Source organism: Cyprinus carpio, chromosome A10 (genome assembly GCF_018340385.1).
Source record: "Cyprinus carpio isolate SPL01 chromosome A10, ASM1834038v1, whole genome shotgun sequence".
Taxonomy (NCBI): domain Eukaryota; kingdom Metazoa; phylum Chordata; class Actinopteri; order Cypriniformes; family Cyprinidae; genus Cyprinus; species Cyprinus carpio.
In genome coordinates, this window is record NC_056581.1 from 14,419,052 (window position 1) to 14,442,966 (window position 23,915).

The window sequence follows — 23,915 nt, forward strand, 5'->3', positions numbered from 1 at the left end:
AGCAGCAACTGTTGCCAGCATTGATAATAATAAATATTTCTTGAGCATTAAATCAGCATATTAGAATGATTTCTGAAGGATCAATACATTCCAACAGAAAGCACTATATCACTGTTTTTAACTGAAAATATAAATATATGCAACCTTGAAGAGCAATATGGTTATATATGCATACAAACTTACCAAAGTCCAAATGTTTAAATGCTGAAAATCTGTTAAAAAAACATCATCATGTGTAATTGAACATTCATTCAATTACACTTGGGAAACTTTTTACAACAGTTTATTTTAAAAATTAAACATTTTTTAAAAAAACAAATGACTGGTTTTACTGTAATAAAATAAATGTAGTCTTGCATGGTGTGCATAAAAGAGCACTTTCAAAATAAATAATACTACTAATAAAATAAAAAAATCTCACCAGCGCCAAACTTTTGTAATAAATCATACATTAAAATGTAAAATAAATTATACATGAAAAAATAAATAAAATTTTACAACACATATAATCACATCGTATTTCAACAGACTTGCTTTGAAGTGCCAGTCAGAGTCAAATATTTCTCTTTTCCCAGAAATATTAATGTGAGAAGTTTAACTGAAATAAAAAACAAAAGGTAGTTGGTATGACGATTTGGTTTAAGTATACAAAAACATCAACCACAGAAAAAAAGTTGGAGAGAATAAAAAAAGAGCAAGCGAGAGATACTATAAACCACTGGGAATCAGAGTGATGGGACGAATACGGAAGTGCCAGTCAGAGCGATTTCACAGCTGGATGCCTCTATCTTCACATACACCTACACATCTGTCTGCACTCCACGCTTCAGAAAAGAGATAGGCGTGTGCAGTCACAGTATAGGCACAAACACACACGCCATTTATTCACAAACCTCACTGATATGCATGCCTGTGTATCAGTGCACTCGTGTATTCCTGGAAACCTGGTGTGCTTGTTAGTTTTTTGATTGCTTGTCATGTGTATGGACTTGTGTGTTATCACAGCAGGTGCATTTGTCCTGTGGTATCAAAGAATAATGCTGCTGTTCATATTGATATTTTTATGTATCAGATTAACATCGAGCACAGATTGGAATAAAGCGGTTTGAACAACAACGGAGTATTTTGAAAATCCATTAGATCTAAAGCCTCTGGATCTGCACATCAACATTTATTAAGAGCTTCATATCACAATAGATTATAAAAAGATTATGTACATTACAGAGCAAATCAGATAATGTTTTTAAGCTTTGCTGGTGGGCAGACTTTTTTCTGTATCATTGAATCATTTCTGTCTTAATTATATTTCAAAGTGTCTTCTTTTCATTGTCTAAAGGAGAGGCAGCGAGTTTAGTCAATAAAGCATTTTTTTTTTTCATCAGGAAAACAGAATGACTACATGATGAATGGGGTGAGTGAACTGATGACATGATCATAATCATAACATAAGCTGGTTTAGAATTAGATTATGATGACAGAAGTTATTAAATTCCACTGCATATTTTGATGAGAAAGACATTCGAAAAGTTTGAAAGGGTTGTGTGGAATGGCATGAATGCTTCTTTAAGACACTGAGGAAAATTCACCAAACAGTGCCATTTTTAAATTGCTGGTGTTCCAACTAATAAGAAAGAAAGAAGAAAGAAAAGAAGAAGAAGAAAGAAAGAAAGAAAAGATTTTCACTGACTTCTCCTGATAGCAAGAGTATGTTAAATATTAAAGGAATAATTCACATCAAAAATGATAATTTATTTCATGTTGTTCCAAACCTGTATCACTTTCTTTCTTTTTCTGCAGAATGCTTAAAAAAGATATTTTGAAGAATGTTTCATTTGTTTTTGGCCTTATACTGAAATTTGTGTGGGGAAAAATTTTGGACCAATGTGTTTCATTTTATTGTATGCAAAAAAAACTTTTATAATTTTATATGTTTTTTTTTGTTCCACAGCAAGTCAGAATTGGAACCGCATGAGCATGAGTAACTGTGTGGTGTGAACTGTCTCTTTAATTATTAGAAAACAGTATGGTTAAATTATTTGCCAAAAACTGTGTTCAGCACTAAATGTTTGTATGCAGCTAGGCCATTAAAGTGAATTGGGTGAAAAAACGACAACCTATTAGCGACAGTTCATTCTGAATCCATTCCCCACTCAAAGAGTTTTTGAATAAGGCCAATGTCTCCTCAATACACACATCATCATCTACAGTAGTAAGCAGACAGTGCATTCAGGAGATTACAGAAAATCAAACCATTTACCTTGAGACAGGTTTTCAGACTGCACTCCATCTCCGTCCCATTAACACACTTTGCCTCACAGTTTTTTCTATCTCTTCCGTTCACATACAAACATTAAACGGACAGTCATCAGTTACAAGACAGTTATGGTGAAGGTCAAGAAAGAAAATCACTCATTACCCAGAGAGTTGGGTGACATACAGTAGTCTCTCAAGGTGTCCCATAGGTGCTATTGTGGTCATTCCATGTGGCCATAAAGAACTCCAATTACACAAGCCTGAAAACTTCAAAGTCCATTTGGTTGGCGGAGGACAACAGTATGATTGACCACTCACTGTGTTTGGAAAGCTTCTCTGGGTGAGAGCAACCATCAGCTAACAGAGACTTCCACAAGAGTGCCTGAGGCTTTCCATCAAGCACTGGAGAGATGTAGCACTGTTTGTTAAAACAGGCATAACTATTGCTAAAGCTCATACAGAACTTAGTGATTTGAGCAAACCTGTAACCTTAAGCTTCAAGCTTTGGCATGTAAGTCTTGCCACATTGTGATACAGTCACTCGGCTTATTAAGTGATTCATAACAGAATGGACAAAAAATTCCACAGTGTTATACTACTATTTAAATAGTTGTGGTCAGTAAGATTTTTTATTTGAAGGAAATAATGCCATTATTCAGAAAGAACTGGCCTGTACTTTTTTGTAACAAAATATTTTTTTTTTCAAATAAATGCTGTTCTTTTGACTTCATATTCATCAAAAATAATTAAAAAAATGTAATATGGTTTCCACAAAAGCATTAAGCAGCACAAACATTTTCAACACTGATAATAACAAGAAATGTTTCTTGAGTAGTAAATCATGTAATGGATCATGTGACATTGAAGACTGGAGTAATGGGGAATAAATTACATAAAATTTATAAAACCGAAAACAGTTATTTTAAATTGTAAGAATATTTTTACAATTTTATGATTTTTTTTTTTTTTTTTTATCAAATAAATGTAGCCTTGGTGAATACAAGAGTCATCTATTGAAAAAAAAGAGGTGTATGTTGAAGGAGGGAGCTATATAGAGACCAAAGTATGATAGATACTGTACTCTTTTGAATTGAGCAGTAAACAAGCACCTAGTAACTAACCAGAATACCCTAGCCCCACATACAGTAGTAACACAATAAAACCTCTCAAGGACCTTAACACAGTTAAGCCTTAAAGGTGCCAGTCACATCTTACTGCGAGGTCAAAATCTGATTTGTTCTTGGGAAGTAGTACGTTTGCAAGCAAAAAGCATTTCAGAGAAGACAATTTTCCATTAACAGGCTCTTACAGTATATTTTGTGCAATTGTTATAAACACAAGAAAAATAATTCCCATCGATGGCATTATTTTGACGTCTTGTCTTTAAGAGTTTCTCATCTGTCTTAGAAGAGAAATGCAGTGCTGACTGTTTGAAATGCGATTTAGTGATGTGCAGTATATAACAGCTCACTTCATCTCAAGTGACAAGGATTTCACTGTGAAAAATAATAGATTCCCCAATTACATTATACAGGCAAGGTGTATTGTGTAAAACACTGGTTCAACCATTGGCTTGAATGAGGGGCGGTAAAGTGCTTTATGGCAGTTTTATAAGCAAAGGACACTGTAAAAAAGTCAATCGTCGGACGATTCTCCACAAAAATGTAAACACTTTTTCACTGTGGTGCAAAACACTGCTATATTTATATCTTTGCCCTGTTCGACATCAGCAACTCTGGCTTAACCAGTTAAGTGAATTTGGGTGGGGCTATCTGATTGTCTGACCAATGGCAGAAGAGCGGACTGTTTGAGAAACCTGTTTGAAAAAAATCATTATTTTTTTCAATCCCATGTGGCTCAGAAAATACACGCTTCACCTTTAAAACATGAGGATAATTTATTATCAGTCACTATCAGGCTTGAAAAAATATACCTGTCGTCTTACTTTCCTGCCGTTTTCCTTTCCCTCCTTTCTGACACACACTTTTGTCACTGTCCTCTTTTGATGTACTACAGTGACATTTACCTTCTCCGTCCCTGCTTTCATTTTTCAAACTTACGACGCATTCCCCCTGCGTATCTGCTTTTTTTTAGCCAGCTGAATGGACAGACATTTTTTTCCCCGCTTGGTGCAGCAGCATAAAAATTCCTTCCCCTTTCTAAATGGCCACACTCCCCAAACTCAGAACAAGCAAACAAATCAGAGTGAGACAAAGAAGACCATCAGGTCCAGGTGAGAAAAGGTGAAGTGAATGATATATATATTATATATATATATATATCTATATATAATATATATATATCTATATATATATATATATATATATATATATATATATATATAAATTTCTCCTATATATTATAGTTTTCTCCAACCCAAGTTTAATGTAGAGAGTTGTAGAGAATACAAAATAATGTGTTTGAGCATAATTGAGCTTCCATGCACATGCAGGCTGAATTGTTGGACTGTATTCAGGACGGCTTTTTCCCAAGAGCCCTAACTCTCCTGTACTTCCCTACAGCTCTCACAAAAAAAAACGACGGATTGTCATCCATCTCTCTCCAAATGTTTTTAGAAAGAGAGATGGGCAGAACAGCCGATATGGGGGCCATGTTTGGCATGATACAGTGGTGTGTGAGGCTTTGATGTTGGCATGTGGCGTGGGGTGGGATTGCCCTGAGACGCAGAGGATTCAGGGGGATAAGTGGCTATCTCAAAGGTTTCTAAACTCCTGCTAAATCGAGAGACAGGCAGCAGTTCTGAAACTATGGCCGGGCCAAACCAGAAAAAAAATAATAATAATAGAAACAGGGTTGTGTGCCTTTTGTATGTGCAGTTTTTGTTTTTTGACAACGGACTTTAACCACAAGTCATACTGTGGATAGAAAACAAAAAAAGCTGGTTGATAAAGATGAGAAAAAAAATGCTGGGTTGTTTCAACCCAACTTTGGGTCAAATATGGACTATCCCAGCTTTTGGGTTAAAAATGTTATTTAAAAATGTAACCCAACAGTTGGGTTAGTACATATTTGACCCAAAGTTAGGTTGAAACAACCTAGCATTTTTTAGAGTGTAATATGGAAAACATATACTTTACATGATAAATCACTTAACAGTGTAAAAATCTAGTGAAACAAACAAACAAACAAACAAAAAAGACAAAATCAGCACAAAGTAGCTGATAAAAAAATAATACATAGAATTATTTGCATGCCAGATATTTAATGCATGATAGATTACTATAAACAACAAATTATTATTTATAAATATAAATATTTTATCTAAAGAATTAATTTGAAGAAAAAAACAACTAAGGAATGTTAAATAACATTTAGGACAGTAGATTTTTATTACTGAATAGATATTTAATAAAATATAGTTAATAGGGTTATTATAATCATAAATAACAATTTAATTTTACAAATAATTATAATAGGTTATTTAAATAATATAATATTATAATAAAGAATAAACTATTATTTATAATAAATAAAGAGTTTAAATAAATAAAAATTTTAACAGATTCATTAAAAAAGAATGTGAAAATGAAGGCATATTAAAGAGTTAAAAACTGTTTTTCACTAAATCGGCACAAATGAAGAAAAATAAATCTAAACTTTTTTTATATTTATTTTATTTCAGATTATTTTACAATGATAATAAAAACAATTATTTTAAAACAAAATATAATAATTCATTATAATAAATACTACATTCAAACAATACATTGAATTAAAAAAAAATTATAACTATAAATCTAAATATTTGTATGTATTAAACGGGTACTTAAAACATATGTGGAAACGAATTAAATATATCAAATCTATTTATCTGGTACGGTTTAAATCAGAGAAGCTATTAAAACATGGTTTAATGCTCTCATAGTCATGACACAAGAAGGGGGTATGAAACTCATTCACGGTGCAGTCAGTCTTTACGACCCCCAAAAACTTAAAGGCCAAATAAAAACCACATTAAGATCATTATGATATTCACAGTGATGCTCAGTTTTTATATCTCTCCAAGCCCATGTCAATCATAATCGGTAATTTCAATCAATATATCACACCCAACCCTAATACAAAAAAGCGAGTTTTTTGATTTATTGTTTGACCCTGTTTTTCTAGCAAATTTTTTCATCACAACATAAATTCATAGTGTTTTGTGTTCACGAGCGTGTGCGAACACTGAGTGACAGATGAAGGCTACACACACAGCTCTGTCCTGATTAGCAGTGTTCAGCTCTGTGAAGTTAATGAATAGACATTACAGCAGGATCAATGGCGCCTCTCTCTCAGTCTCCATATGAACAGGCCTAATGAAAAGGAATTACACTCATCAAACCAAGGCCTGTTCCTTATGCTCTGTCTCTGCCTTTTCGGCCCTGTCTTGCTTCTTTGTTGTCTTATCTCACTTCTCTCCAATAAAGAAAAAAACTAAAACTAAAGCAGCAAACCCTTAGATCAGCTAGAATAACACAAACCTGCTAACCTCTGTCTTTTCCCTCATAATGAATGTTCCATTCACAATGATGGCGATTTTATCACCCAAGGTTGGTCGCTAGTAGGCGGAAATCTTATCACAAATGGGATGTATTGCTGGTAAATCAGATGTCATTCAAATTTGATCCGGTTTCTTGCTGCTAAAAATGAACATTCAGCTGGGGAAAGTTTTTGTGCAGCTGTGCATAATACATCATATGATGAACAGATGAGCGATTATCAATGCATGAATCAAACTCACACAGTGTCTGCAATTTCTGACAGTTTTCCACACTTTTTTTTATTATATTGCTCTATGTGGGCAGAGATAAATCATATATACTGTAACTGTGAAACCGCTTGCAGTAACATGAACATTCATCATGGATATAGTAGGCCTATCTTACAGGAGTCAGCTCATGTCTTCAGTTCCATTGGTAGTTTCTAGATCATCTTATTTGCATAAAGTTAAACTCAGAAAATCGGTTACTCTAATTGAAAACGAAAGTTCTGGACACATTTTTGCTGCAAAATGCACACACTGATAGATGTGGGTGTCGAGAAAAGTTTAACTATGCAAATGAACAGTGATGTGATGTGACAGCTACCAGCAGAAGTAAAGGCACTGGAGGAAATATGATCAGTTTCTTGTGAGATAGTTGAGTGTATGGAGGAGTTAATAGTAACTGTGAGCAATGACCCACAGGGATGTTGTTCAAAAAAATGAGGCATGGAGAACCATGCTAGAAATAGTGAGCACTGCAAGCAAGTTTGATTCGTGCATCGGTAATAAATCATCTTATGCATGATATGATGCATCATGTACACCACACTTTCCCTTCCAGAATGTCCTGTTTTATTCATTGTGAAAATGGAATGACATTCTCCTTTTTACACCCCATTTGTGATCAGATTTTTTAAAGTTATGGTCATTTATGCAGCCCATGAAAAACAGGCAGCAACTAACAATATGGAAACAATGCGTTGTAAATGGGGTTTAAACATCCATTTGTTTCTTTATGATTTACATGACACAAAATGTGATAAAATCTTGTGCGTTTGCATGCTGAAAGTTGTTTTACATGACACAAGCGTTTTGAGTTTATTATTCGTACTCTGATTAAAATTTTTCCTGTGTTAAATGAGCGCTAGATGAGAACGTGAGGCGAGCATGTTTTGTGTGCTGCATGTCTGGTCGATGCTTGTAAAGACTTAACGCATAAGCTAGTCAGTGCTACTAAAGAGTTCAGAGGGTTTTTTTTCCCCAGTTCCCAGCAATTTATAACCAGAAGTGTGCACATAATCCCACTCTGTGTACAAACCCAGTGGCCCTTTAGTCACTGTCGATCCATCTTGATGTTGTGGTTTGAACATCACAAGTCAAGAACTTTACACTGTTTTGAGCTTAAAAACCTATCGTTTGATTCGCCTCAGTGTTTCATTTCCTCAGCTTTAGCTCGAAAAATATGACGCTTGGCTTCTTGAAATTAAAACCCAAGTCAAATGTGTCATATACTGAGCTTAAAACAAGTTTCATACCCTTTAGTTTTTCTTTTGACTTACTTTTTTGTCATATATATATTATGATATATATATTATATATATTATTAGTTAATATAAGATCTCTATATATGTTATTTGATTTTGACTTGTTTTTTTTGGTTGACTTACTGTATATACATTTTTTTTGTCATATCCTTCTTTTTTCATCTGTAGTAATTCCTTCATCACCTTTTTTTTTTTCTTGTATGTGCAGATCTGCTCTGAGAATGACCCGTATAGGTCGTTTCCAGAAAAAAACGAGACAAAATACATAATTTGTGTGAAAGCAATTTCAACTCTAGTCGAAACATTAATACAGTACATTTGTAGTGCCAGTGGCATTTGTATGCATTAGTGTATATGCCAGTGGTTCCTGCACGCAAACAAACAAACATAGTTGGGTTCCTTTTTTCCAGACAAATGATTCTTAAGAACTTATTCTTTTTAACGAGCCAGTTAAAAAAAATTTGAAACACAGTCCCGAATTCACTTGTTAGCTGTTTGAATCCGACTCATTTAGTCACTGATTTGTTCAAAGTTTACAACTGACTCCCACAGAACCCAGAATCAGTGGTCTGACTGAAAAGAACTGTGAACTATCAACTTTGTATGATTATACTTGGTGATTTATATTGAGGTATTGCGAGATATATCATTAAAACTTAGTCATAAATTCACAGTTCTGATATAAACGTCGAATAGATATATATAAAAAATAAATAAATTTATATATATATATAGTATAGATATATATATTATATTATATATAATAAAAATAGCATATATAGATTCAAATATATAATATATTTATATATATATATATATACTATATATAATATTTAGAAATTAATACTGTTTTGTGTCACAGAATGTTTGTTTTAAAGAGTTTCATTAGGTGATAATGTAGTTGTTTTAGACTTCAGATATGGAGTTTGTTGATAAAGATAATGATCTGTTTGAAATTAGGCTTTTGGACGTTTTCAGAGATGTGAGCTCCTGGGCGTCAGCGGCCGTCCAGTGCACATAAACCCGCCGAGAGCAGCTTTTTTTATTTACACACTTGTGCCATTGAACTGTTGTATGGATGCAATGTCACACTCATAGCCGTGCAGTATGGCTGTATATCAGCACGCTGTGATTTTACCTATGGCGATCAATCAACAGCCGCTGATGATATACTGCACACCTATCGCACTGCAAACTCATTGTGATATTGCGCATATATTCATGCCAACATAAGCTTACAAACAATTTCATTGGTTTCTATTATTAGATTGGTCATGTCTAGCCTATGTACCCCTACTAAAACGTCCCTTCATCATGGGCACAATAAGCACTTCAAAACTAACTTTCTTTAGTCCACTAATTGCCTGTATTTGAATCAGTTCAAACGTGTCCATTCATACAACTCCCTGCTATTGTTTTTTCAGTAGCAGACTAAAACCATGCAATGATACTAAAACACTTGCCATTAGAACCACATAACACACTGATAAAGAAACAGACAGCATCCCACTTCCTGCAGACAGTTGGGCAGGACAATGAGTCTTGTCCAGAACAAAGGGAAAAAAGGCACAGGTGAGAGAGAAGAAAGCGAGGTTCAGTATTGTTTTCTCATTAAGACCAGACAGTCAGCGCTCATAAGCGCAGTCATTGATATGCAATGCGATCGCCTCAGCCCGTCCCTCTGCAGCGGCACACAGCTGCCTTGTCTATTTCACCTCAGATATGAGCAAAAAAATCAAACAGTGGCCCCTTTATGGTTTTATCTGTCTCACTGCTGAAAGGACGGAAAGACACGTACTGACAGAGGAGCGCTGAGGGTCACTAACACGTCCCCGGCACCAGGCTTTCAATTAGTCTCTCTGCAACAAGACATCAGCTGTGTCGCATGGGGAGGAAGCAGATCCAAAATACAACCCATAATAATACAAACTCAGTTACTTTCATTTAAAATTGAGATGATTTGATAAGCAAAACAGTATACACCTAGACAACTCATTCACTTTAAAGCAAAATACAAGAGTTTGAGCACCTTGTTCACTTTACTGCAGTGATAGCATGATATAGAAATAATCAAGAATCAAAAAAAATCAAGCTGTACTGACACTGTAGAAATAAAATTACAAGTGTTATACAGTATAGCACACAATCACATTTGGTTGCTGTTCATATTCACTTCTTTTGCTCCTACAGTATATCTGCTATTGTATGGCTTTTTGTGTTCCTAAAATTTAGACCAACAATATCAACAACTAGATTACAAGTGTGGCCGTTTGTTAGGTTTAGGGTTTTTTTTTTTTTTTTTTGAGGGGGGTTAGTGTCGATCCCGGCTCACTTGCTACAGGTGAGATTATGAGATTAAAAATATTATTCCATTGACACAGAAATTGTACCAAATTATTTCCAGTTCAAATGAATGCGTGTTCTCTTTCAAACTAACTTTCTATGAATCAAAGAATCCCGAAAAAAAAAGTATCATGGTTTCCAAAAAAGCTACCCCCTCACTAAGCATTTACCACACTACCTTAGCTTAGTGCTTAGGTCTTAATTGTAATCCAGTTCAACGATTTATTAAAATATTTTATTATCAGTTTTTACTGATTGCCAAAATATACAGTAGAATTTTGTACTTTTGGAATCCAAAAGTACAGTCTTCTTTTTTTCCGCTTTAATTTGGGAATCCAAATTACAGTTTTTCCGCTTAATTTTATCCCCATCCCTATCCGTAAAAATGTTCCAACCTTAGCTTTCTCAACCATCTAGTACTATAAATGTGGAAGAAAAAGAAAAGCCGTATCTTGCACCCTACCAGCAGCTGTGCATCGCAATATAGCAAAACTCAATCGCTCCCATTATAATCAACAAAGCTGTCAGTCATCAAAATCAATAATGCACTTTTGCACAGTTCTCTACTGACTGTAATAGGTCTAGGAGCGATCTTGTTTTATCATGTCGCTCAGAGAGACTGTGTGTGAGAGATAGAGTCAGACAGACAGACAAAAATAGTCCAGCTTTAAATGGAGAGACATGAACATTTTGACAGACAATACGTGCTGGCACACAGACAGAAACTCATTCTCATTCTGTTAGACAGTTCTGGCAGAGTCCAGAGATGTTTACTTAAGCATTACTGAGAAGGAACCGCAACAAGTGGTCAAGGATTTGGCTGGTTAGCATGGCCCAGTTTACCCCTGTTGGCTAAAAGCTGTAAGTACAAAGTTACAATGTTATTTTGAAATTTGGTGATTGGGTGATTGGATCTCTGCTAAGTTTCCATAAGCAAAGATTCAAATAAACAGAATTTAAATCACACACACCAGCTGAGAAACAGCCATTAAGATAAATGGGAATTCTAGTGGACTGCTTCCTCCAGTTATTATTGACCTCCTTGTGCCGTACAGCCCACAAACACAAACAGATCCTCCCTATTGTGATGTTTCAATCTTCCAGTCCTCATTCTCTGCTAGTCTGTTGTCTTTTATCTCAGTGTGGATCTTTTCTCTTTGTCATTCTGCACAACATTACCCAGCATGTGTGTGTCCACCCTCCCCGCTCCATTTATTCAGACTGTCACCGCTGCCTACACCCACTCTCATGTTCTTTCTTGCTCGGCTTCTGTTACACCAGTCTCCTGCAGGGTAAAGAAAAACACATAATGTTGTCTGATGTATAACACACCCATATGATGACAGATGCACAATACCAACTCAGCGGAAACCACGAATGCAAGTTCTTGAGTTAATCATGTTTTATAGCTGCCATTTTCTACATTTAATTTTGGACCATGTGAACTTGGAATTTCAGAGGACTCTACATTGTAAAATGTGTTAAAGGTAGAGTTAATCCAAAAAATAAAATTTGTTGATGAGTTTTTTTTTTTTTATCGAAGCAGATTTGGGAAATTTAGCATTACATCACTTGTTCACCAATGGATACTTGCAGTGAATGGTGCCGTCAGAATGGGAGTCCAAACATCTGATAAAAAGACATGATAGAATGTGAAAAGTTGTGTGTTTGTAATAAAAATTCATTATTAAAACATTTTTAACTTCAAATCATTAATTGCTTTTGGCTAAAACATGCCTACATAAATCCATAATATTACTTTCTTCAGTGAAAAAGTTGTTTCATCTGAATCAGGAGATCAAGGAGAAATATGCACAGAAAAGAGTATCCAAAATGTTTCTAAACAAGTATGTTGGTGGATTTTGATGTGAAGAGAAACAACAGGGGATGGACATTTTCACTGGAGAGGAAGGATTATATGGGATTATGTTCTTATTTTGTCCAGAAGCAAAGGTTGAAGTTACAAACATCATTATGGTGGGTTTGTTTTCCATAGCTTTTCACTTCAAAAGATGTTAACTGATCGACTGGGAGTTGTGTTGTTACCTGTGGATTATTGTATGTTTATTTGTTTTTAATCAGCTGGTTTGGAATCCCATTCTGACGGCACCCAATTCACTGCAGAGCATCCATTGGTGAGCAGTGATGTAATGCTAAATTTTCCAAAACCTGTTCCAATGAAGATGCATTTCAGTAGGAATCTGTACATTCAGAATTTCAGAACTACATTCACTGTGCTGACCTAACAGAAAGCTGTTTGGTTTGAAAGTGACTTCTGGTGTTCGTTATCACATTGCTACGCTACTGACGATAGCCAAGTTCCCCCCTATCCTTTTTTTTTGTATGTGATGAAATTTGCCAATATACCTACAATAGTGCACCTTTATACTATACACTACGTGTGGTATCTGAATGCATAATCAGATTAATCAAAATATTTATTAATTGAACAAGCAAGGGACGTGGAAAATGCTGAACTTGACAGGTGTTTAAATCATGTTGAGCTTTCTCCACATGAGCCTACTTGCTGAGCTTACATGAACACAATATTTTAGCTGTGATTGGAATATCCTAAGTGGAAATAAAATTGAATATTCTCAGTGACTTTGATGGCTGGGGCCCAATTGGTAGGGGCCCCGGTGGCTGGATCTTTTTTAATGAGAAGAGACATAATAATATATTAATATATATATATATATATATATATATATATATATATAATTTTATTATTCTACCGGAGTTATAATCCAAACGTGAGTGACAGAGGGGGAAAAATGAGAATGGGAACAGAGCGAGAGGTGAATGACTGGATGGTTTTTCTCCGCCTCTCAGAACGTGGAGGGATTTCTGCAGCCTCTGTTATGTGATAAGAGAGAAAAATCAAAGAGGGTCATTATGGAGGAGAGAATGAAAAATGAGTACAAAGGACAATGGATACATAAAAAGGGCTAAAGATTTGTGTGTGGTTTGTCATGTGCATATTTAAGTCAACAGACAATAAACAAGTACACAAATGTGTGCTGACAGTTAAAATATCCTGTTAAGATTTGAAACTAATTGGAATCCAGCCAAAAAAAAAAGCATGAGAACGAGTAAGGGAGTTACATGTTCATTAAAGAACAAGGGATAAATGAACCGATGGAGTTGTTTTAAAGGTGGATTAGTGGCGTTCGATGTGCAATAAGGATGTATTTAAACATGCTCGGAAACACTGACATATGTTTGGACATTACAGTGTGTAATTAAAACATAAAAAAAAACTGCATAATAAAACATTTTGCATAGAATATAAGATAAGCTAGCAGTACGCTAATCTAGTGCATTGAACATCTAGCATGCAAAATCTAAGATAACCTAAAACACGAAGAACAAGACATTTTTAACAACAATAACTTTTTTAATACTATTATATGCTACTGTTCAAAAGCATTCATGGTATGAATGTTTTTTTTTTTTTTGTCTCTTATGCTCACCAAGGCTGCATTTATGGTATAATTTATAATACTGTAAAATATAATAGAATTAAAAAAAAAAAGAAATGTAATTTTAAATCTTCGCTTTAGTTTCAGTGTCATTTGGTGCTCAAGAAACATTTCTTATTATTAGTGTTGAACAGTTATGCTAAATATTTTTGAAGGGGAAATAAGATTTTTGATGATAGAAGGAACAACATTTATTTGAAATAAGTCTTTTGTAACAAATGTCTTTATTGTCACTTTTTGATCAATTTAATATGCTGCTGAATAAAAAACATAAATTTTACATTTTTTAAACGGTAGTGTACTTAACATAATTTAAATATAATAATATTCATAAAAAATGTTCAGGTGATATTATCAAGCGATTTTCATCACAAATCACACTAAACTACCAGCTGTCAGAAAATCAATCCAATCTTACTAGTAAAAATAATGATCTTTGCCCAGGGGGTTTAATTTAAATTGTTTGAAATCTTTCCAATATTAAATGGATGCTAGTTCTCGCCAGTAGGTGCTAAGATGTCAGGTGGTCCTTAATCAGGCCTGTTTAACCTTTCTGTAGTCTGCAGAACTGATACTCAAATACATTTTCATTTGCAAGCGCAGCTTCGGGAAAAAAAAAAGACGATGTGCTTTGACCCTTTTATTTAAGTGTTAGTAATCTAAAGCTCCTAAACGACTGTATTCATGCTTGCCTGCCCTTCCTGTGTATTATGTGGAGTGTTGTGTGTGTGTACGTGCACATGAGGGCCGTTAGAATGGCAATGAAAGAGATAAAGAGACACACTGTCTAGAAGAGTTATTCAGGTGCAATACAGCATGGTAATACCCGCTGTTTGACTCAAGTCCATTTTCATAATCAAATAAAGAGAACCCTATCAGACAAATTCAATTCATACCGCCAGCAATAGAGCTGTATATTCAGCATTTATTTTCAGAAGAATACACTTCATTTCACCGGCCAAAGAGTGCAATTTTGTTGACGTTGTTTGGACTGCTGTAATAAGAAAAAGCAAAGTGAATGTTTGGGAGAGGAAAAGTCACAGAAACAGCCCAGTGTCAAACAGTAATGCAAACATTTAAATGCAAAGGATAACATGTGTCATCCGAAGCTGTGTGCGATTTCACGCTGTATTAGGCATCGGGTGCTGTGTGAAACAAAGCTTGTTTGGAAAAGGTCATCCGTCAACTGTGTGTGTATACTTGAGGAGATCAGTGTAATCTTAAATAAACACAATTGTGTATGTCGAGGCATGTGTAAACACACGTATTTGGAATATAATGACCTAATTGGTCGCTAGCGCTTCTAAACAAGAATAGTTCACCCCCAAAAAACGTAAATTATTCATCCTTTCTCACCTTTATGTAGTTCCAGAGTTGTATGACTTACTTACTTCTGTTGAACACCAAAGGACAATCAAGAATTCAACAATTAAGCTGGTTGCTCTTTTCCATGCAGTTACAATAAAGGGTGACTGAGGCCTTTCAAGCTATAAAAAACGACAAAAAGCACCATAAAAGTATCATAAACGTGATCATTAGGAATGACATAGCTTCAGAAGAGGAAGAAGAATATTTGTACAATTCATTACTAATAAACAAAATTGTCATTATTCACATCCACCCTAGTTCTCCATGATGAGGAGAACAGATACTGACGTCCGAATGAATCATTCTTTTGATTGCTCACCAGTGAATTGGTCAATCCAGTTCACAGCGCTGATCTGATTTTAGAGTTCTCTGGTTAATGGCCCACTGGACTAGACAATTATGAGTCAGTGACTTTATTCGGCGTCAGAAGACTAATAATTATTGCGCACAAATTATATTAAACCACATTTATGATGATTTTATGGTACTTTTATGGTATGGTACTTGAAAGCCTCAGTATTTCTAGAATAAGGACTAGAATGATAAAGCACAACAGTCGGGTTCCGTAAGTAAAAAACTTCTCCGTAAACTGATTTTTAACGACAATTGATAAAAACCACCAAAGACAGAACTGTTTTTGTTGAAGTCATCTGTTAACATGAATTAAATGTATTTTTAAAAGCCCGTGTTCATCAGCAGAAAAACAACATTATGAAACTACATTTTAAAACTACATTACCAATGATGCTGTACACAAAATTCCACCAATTAGAAAGTAGCCGTGAGCAAACACATACCAATGGAGCTCCGCCCACTTCCATGAAGCACAATGAATGATGTAGTGGAGTCGGTCTTCCTAAGCTATCAAAACACTTACAATATTTGTAAAATATATGCATATTTTTCAATAAACGTAAACTATATCGTTTCTATAGGTACAATCAACGACTTCAAATGAATAGATTTATATTTTTAATTTGATTATCCCATTCGCAATGGGAATTTCTTTAATAAATCTGTTAAGCACACAATCTTCTATTTTGTCAAATTTTCAAATTTGTAATGTTGTCCATTCACTCCCTCAAACACTTGGTTGGTTCTGGTTCATGTCTTATAACACTTAAACGAAATTAAGTCACACAGATTTGGAGCAACATGAGGATGAGTAAAATGATGAGATCATTTTCATTTTTGGGTGAACTGTCTTTTTAACACTACCTGTGCTATAAGCAACAGTATCCTGTCACGCTTCCTGCTGCTGAACGTGTGAGAGCATGGTAATGTTTCATATCAGTGTCAGAACACCCTGTGTTACACCACATCACTCAGCTCTCTGCACAAGTTTCACCATCTCTGTCAATATCAATCTCTCTCCTTTTCTCTAGCGAACTGATCCTTTTAGTTCTGGTGCATCCAAAATGACTCACACGTTCAATCTATTGCTCAAAACTCTTCCCACTGCGGTGCACCTCTAAACCTCCCTCTCTCATTCCCATTTCAATTCGACATCAGAGGTGAACGTTCACTTACAACAGCGTCCTTCATTGCAACCTCATCTTCATGGGTTTATCATTTATTCTCATTCCATTCCTTTCTTCCCTCAGACATGCGTGTTCCCTCTTTTCATTCTGATCTGTTGCATGCACACAACATATACAATAAAGCTCATGTGTAAATGCATATTTTTTCCCTCTGTAACCTTTAACATTGATTTTACACTTTTTAAAGTATAGCCTCGTGTGTCGGGTAATATTCATAGATGGCTATGGATGGAGGCACAGATTGCATCTATATAAATATCACATTCTCATGTCTTTTTGGCTGAATTTTAATTGTATCTATATAAACATCACATTCTTTATGATTATTTTTCCTTTTGTACTGCTGCTTTTCACCGACAAGGTGTACAATTACATATAAAGTTGGCCCAGCAGTCAACAGACTTGAAAGTGACATTTTTAATGAGATTTATAATCACTGTGCCACAGTTCAAAAGTTTGAAATCATTTTTTTTTTTTTTTTTTTGAAAGAAGAATCTTATGCTCACCAAGGCTTTACAGTCAAATCAGAATTTATTCAGACATCTTCAACATTTCACACATTTATCAGTTTATTCACTATAGTTTTTATGGTAGTTAATATGGTAATAAAATATGACAACAATTCAGAGCTAAACTGTGCCAGAAACAAATTCATCTTGATAATGTCAGATAACAATTAAGCAAAACATGGTCAGCCCAAAGTGTCTGAATAATTTTTGGTCCCAAATTTTTATAAATTTTACTGGTAGTCCATGAAGAATTTTTGGGTACAATATGTCACATTTTTACTTTATTTTAATATCCTTGTCCTGCACCCACTAGTAAAAAATTCTCAAATTATATCTGGTGTCTGATTAATTTTTGGTTTGACTGTATTTGAGCAAAAATACAGTAAAACAGTAATATTGTGAAATATTACTACAATTTAAAATGACCTTTTTTCTATTTTAATACATTTTAAAATTTATTTTATTCTTGTGTTGGCAAAGCTAAATTATTATCAGCAGCCATTACTTCAGTCTTGTCACATGATATTTTTTGTCAGATTCTTTGATGAATAGAAAGTTTAAAAAAAAACATAATTAATGTATTTATCATCAATTTTGATCAATTTAATGCATCTTGCTGAAAAAGTATTCATTTTTTATTAATTTAACAAATTTTTACAAAATTTAAATGGTACTGTAGTTTATCCCAGTTTCCAAAAATCTTGGAAATCAGTGTGTGCATCAGTCTGCCTTAGGTTTATAATGTACCATACAGTATATAATAAACTTAGTAAGCCTATTGAAATATTCTAGAGAAATAGCAATGTCTGATTAATGAATCAAGTCATTCTTTTGAGTCAGATCTTTTGACAGAATCAGTTGATCTATTCAGAGAACTGCTCTGAATGATTTGTTTACCTACACTGGTATTTATAATATAGTATATAGAATTAACAGCCCATAATTTCAGATTATCCATCATATAATTCAACTTAAACCTTGTAAAGTTGTTTTTTACACTCACATTTCCCACTTGTGTTAATTCTAGACCTTGACTTTTCTAATTGTTACTAAAATTGACATTCAAATAAAATGATAATCGCATTGTAGTATTTCTGTGAGTTACAGCACCAACCTGCATAAACCACTGAGGATTCATAATGTTCCAAATTAAGTTTTTTTTTGTTTTTTCACCATTGAAACTTGCAATGATTTCATGTTCTTTTCCTTACTTGTCTTTCCGTAGGCTGTGGTCTGGAGTTTCTCCTGGTGCTGTGTGGTTTAGAGTTGACCCAGGCGTGTCCCCGTGACTGCATCTGCTACGACTCTCCCAGCACGGTGAGCTGCCAGGCTCACAACTTCCTGGTGGTTCCAGAGGGAATCCCGGCCCAGAGTGAGCGCGTCTTTCTGCAAAAACAACAAGATCCAGCGACTGCTACAGGGCCATTTCAGCCCCACCACAGTCATGCTTGGCTCTACTCCAACAATATCTCATACATCCAGCCCTCCACATTCATGGGCTTCACCCGCCTGGAGGAGCTCGATCTGGGGGACAACAAAACACCTCCGCTCTCTGGCTTCTGACACTTTTCAGGGCCTGACCAGACTCCATGCTCTGCACCTCTACCACTGTGGCCTTATCACTCTGCCTGCTGGCTTGTTTGAGGGGCTGCACAACCTGCAGTACCTCTATTTACAGGTGGGTGTTATATTCTCAAAGTTTAAAAATAGATCTGGGTGGTTTGACAAACAGGTGCCATTTGTGTCCCTCATATACAGTACATGCAAAACAATAACAAGTAATAGCTGATGGCATTATTTATAATTTGCTACTATAGATTATTTTTATATGCATAGAGATTTTTTATCACATATCAACAAAGAACATACTGTATATAAAAGATTAATGATTCCTGAGTTTTCGGTTTTATTAATGTGTCCGTTCTGCTAGGTCTGACGTGCTGTGTAGATATATCATATTTAGGTCCTCCTCAGCCAAACTGATTGTGAATTTATAAGACGCTTGGCTTGGAATGCTTGTGCTGACACTTTAGAAAATCTGACTGGATACAATACCATTTCAAAGAAAGCAAAAATGTCCTTCTTGAATGGATATAATTTTTTTTTTAAGACTGGCAGTACTCCCGGTTTGAACTGTTGCTTAGGAATCATCTGACTTGCCAAATAAATCCAGAGGATCTGCTCAAAATATTCAATATCAGCCTTGGCAACAAAAAGTGCTGCACTAAAACAATGACCAGAGACCAATATTTCGTTCTAATGAAAATGGCAAGGAGGAAACATACTCTTCAGGTGCAAAGAATGTTACGGACACACAACTCTTGGAATTTGATTTATGTTTAAGGTTAAGTGTTTCTGAACTTTCATGAGTCATAAGGCTAGTCATATGGCACTTATATATATATATATCCTTTTTTAAATTGCGTAAAATATCAGATATAATTATCTTTATTTTCTTAAAGAGAATATTCTATTCTCAAAGCAAAATGTGTCAAGAACAGCAGACCAAACTGACCAAACAGTAGTTTTGGCATATGCAAATGACTTATATATTTTTAATAAACAATTAAATAAAACAAATACACATAATAATAATTGCTCTCATGCCAGTCTTTTCAAATAAATGCACCGTCACGCATTTCTATTTATCAATAATACCGATGCAATGGTTAGGAGTTCACAAATAGTGTATTTACCTTCAGTACATTGTGATAGAACACAAGTTACTCAAGACATGTTGGATTTTTGAAAAGATTCTTCTAGAAGAAGTACAGACAACAAGGGAAAAAACTAATATGGTCCAGTATGAATATCCAAGGTCTTGGAAGGTCAATTTTTATGATTCATCTTTAAACTGTCTGTAGTAGGACACCGAAGCATTCACGTGATTTGGGTTCTTTTCTCGAATATGTTTTTGCAGCTTTAATCTTATCAACAACAATTTTTTCAATATTTCTCATACAATAAAAAAAAAAGACAAAAACATCAATAAAATTAAACCATTTTAAATTCTAAAAAATATAATATATTATAAGTAATACTGTTGAAATTATGATGACAAAAACTAATATACTGTGAGATATTACCAATACACCAACCATGTTTTTATGGTTTTCTCAATGTTTTCTCATTCAAGTACTCCAATCACTGTTATTTGAGCTGGACTGAGCTGTTTTTTGTAGTAACAGAGTAAAACGGGCTAAAATGAATCCATACAACATGATGAAACATGATTGACTAAATTTGCCTGGGACATTTCATCCAAAGACAAAAACAATAACACTTGTTGCTTTGGATATTTCATATGTGTGACTTGTTGTTTCAAGTGCCTGTTACTGACTGTTGTTCTTTATTTGCTGTTCTACAGAACAACCAACTGGAGTTTCTTGAGGATGACATGTTCATTGATCTTCTGAATCTGAGCCATTTATTTCTGCATGGAAATCGGCTGTGGAGCCTCCACCAGAACACTTTCCCGTGGCCTGGGGGCCCTCGATCGCTTGCTGCTCCATCAAAACCGACTCCAGTGGGTTCACAAGCAGGCTTTCCACGAACTGCGCCGACTGACGACTCTCTACCTGTTTTAACAACACCTTACCTGAACTTCCAGCCGAAAGCTTGGCTCAGCTGCCAGCGCTGGAGTACCTGCGTCTCAACGACAACCCTTGGGAGTGTGACTGCAAGGCCGTGCCGCTCTGGGATTGGCTGCGGCGCTTCCGTTGCTCCACCTCCTCGTTAATATGCATGGCTCCCCTCCGGAGCTGGCGGGGAAGGATCTGAAACGGTTGACGAAAGAAGAGCTGACCTTCCCTGTACAGGCTCAGAGTCGCTCCACCAGAGCAAATCCAGCCCCAGGGGACGTGGGGGGTTGTCATTGAAGAAAGATCATCATCATCGATCGCGCAATCATCATCATCATCCTCACCTATTCCACATCACCTTTCGGGATCAATACTCTACCACCTCCCCATCGCCGATCCCTCGAGCCACCCAAGTTCGGGACGCAACAGAAAACTGCACGAGCAATCGAAGTCGCAAGGGCAATGCTCAGAACGAGGTGTATAAAACCTAACAGAGTCAGCCAACAAGGAATCAGACGGAAAAATCTGTACCGTCAAAACCAAGACGAAAGAACAAATGCATCCCACGGACTTCGGTGGGTGCCCCTAGTGGCGTGCAAAAAGAGCGAAACAGTTTCAGCAGGCGGGCGTCCCTCTTGTCACCTTGTTTCATCAATCCCTCTTTGCTTATTGGTGTGTCTTCTCACTGCCCTTATTTTCCGCTGAGCCTCGTGGACAGCACCCTCTACTAACTTGGTTTACAGAATAAACTTAGCCCCCCCTCTGTCTACTCTGGCTCCTACACTTCAGTGTACGAATGTGTGTGCTCTTGTGCTTTGCCTGTACAATGTGTACGATAGTGCGCCCCTTTCGAGGAACAGAGGACTTCCCTCTGCGACCGTTGTTTTGAGGCCCAAGAAAATTTAAACTGGAAATGTGGAAGAACACGGGCTGAAATTTTCGTCGGGCGAGAGACGGAGAGATGGTGACTACCCTCCATCACCACCATTTCCTGTTGATCCCACAGACAGGGCATATTCAATACACCAAAAACCCACAGACATTGGTTACCTTGACATTCAGTGTGTTATCCCACTTCGATCTGCAGAATCACAACCAACAGCACACCACTGGTTAAGCAACACCAACCATTTTAAAAACAAAACAAAACTGTCAAAACCCTAAAACCGACTTTCAACACCACAAACACCGGCCTCAGCAAGGGGGGTGGCCACACACAAACGTTTAAGAAACAAAACCACACCAATAACACAATCAACCACACAACACACAATGGGTCAACTTCACTTTACCCCACCCCAACAAAAAAAATCGCCGGTCTTTCACATGCTTTGTTTACGGGCTATCCCAGCTGTTTCAAACACCCACAAACAACTTTCTTCTACAAAAGGAACACTGCAACACCAAAAATCGAAAGCCTAAGCTTTCCCCTACCCCCCACATTCAAATCTCAAAAGCACAACGCAACGTGATGTTAACTGAGGGTTTTTGTGTCCAGTATGGTGTGTCGAAAACAAACCAAACAAACAAAACAAAAGGCTCCTACAATCAAGAGGTGACCAGCGGCGTCAGTCGCGGCATAACCCAGCAACAAGCCAAAAGTGCCTGTTTTGCTGTCACAGTGTGAATTAGCACCAATGCTCACATAATGTCTACACAACTAACGCTCGCCTCTGCTATCGTTCGGCCTGGCGCGGCGTTCAACAAACCCAAAAAAACGACAACCCATTAAAGGCTTATCACCAATGGCTTGGGTGTTGGTGTGTGTTGTTAAAACGTGTGATGGTGCCCTAGAAGATAGTATTTGCAACTAAATTTTCAACCCGAAAGGAACGTTATCCAAGACATGAAAAGGCCAAAGTGTGAGCTCATGGAAAGGCAAACAAAAAGCATCATTGTCGCACATCTTATGTTTAAAACTCAGTTCTGCCAATAATTGTTCTAACCCTAGACGCGGGAACTCATACACAAAACCCTAACTAATCCATGCATGCAACACAGCACTGTTTAGCTCCTGTTAACACACAGGGCAATTTCACAAAGGGAATCAGAAGACAACACTGCATTGTTAACTCACATTCCGTCGAGGCTACCTCTGGAACGGATGAATTAGCCATAGGATTCCCTCTCAAGCTCCCCCATTATTAAGGTTTTTTTGTTTTGTCTTAACATCATAAATGTCACTAATGAAAAGTAAAGTGCAAACACCTGGTAACTCTGCACTGATATTAGAAGATTTTGACATAACCTACAGGTCATTATTATATAATGGTAAAAAATACTTAGATGAATAACTCACCTGTTAGCAGCTAGTACCTATTATATTTATATTAGTATATTTTGAAATGTACACAACATTTAGATTACCTATAACACTAGATTGGTGTGTGTGTGTAGGAGGTGTGTGGTGTGCTTTGTGTGATGTAAGTACTGGTATACGGTGTAGTAATGGAACCGTAGTTTTTGTTTATTACGAAATGCTGAATAGTTTCCATTTGAATTAAGTGTAAACCAGGGGTCAATTTATTAGAAGCCATTTATTGATTTCTGTAAGGGGTTGCTAGGGGTCTCCACCAAGCAAGTGTGCAAGTTCTAAAGTTTGAACCCCGTTTTGAACTTTTAAAAATCAGTGAAAAAAGGTAAAGTAATGAAAAGTTAAAAGTTAATAATAAAGATACTAACTAGGAGGGCATTATAGTCACTGTGTGTATGTTAATGTGATGGTTTTTACCACCAAAAAATAGTATTTTGTCCAAAAACATTGCGAAAGGCAAAGTATCTGGGGAGATGAAAATGATAAAGTACTAA

At 35.9% G+C, this 23,915-nt stretch overlaps 1 pseudogene; it reads left to right on the forward strand.

Annotated features, from left to right (window-relative positions):
- LOC109055278 overlaps positions 1-21,812 on the forward strand; it is a 103,780-nt pseudogene extending 81,968 nt beyond the window's left edge.
- Positions 21,813-23,915: the final 2,103 nt, after the last annotated feature.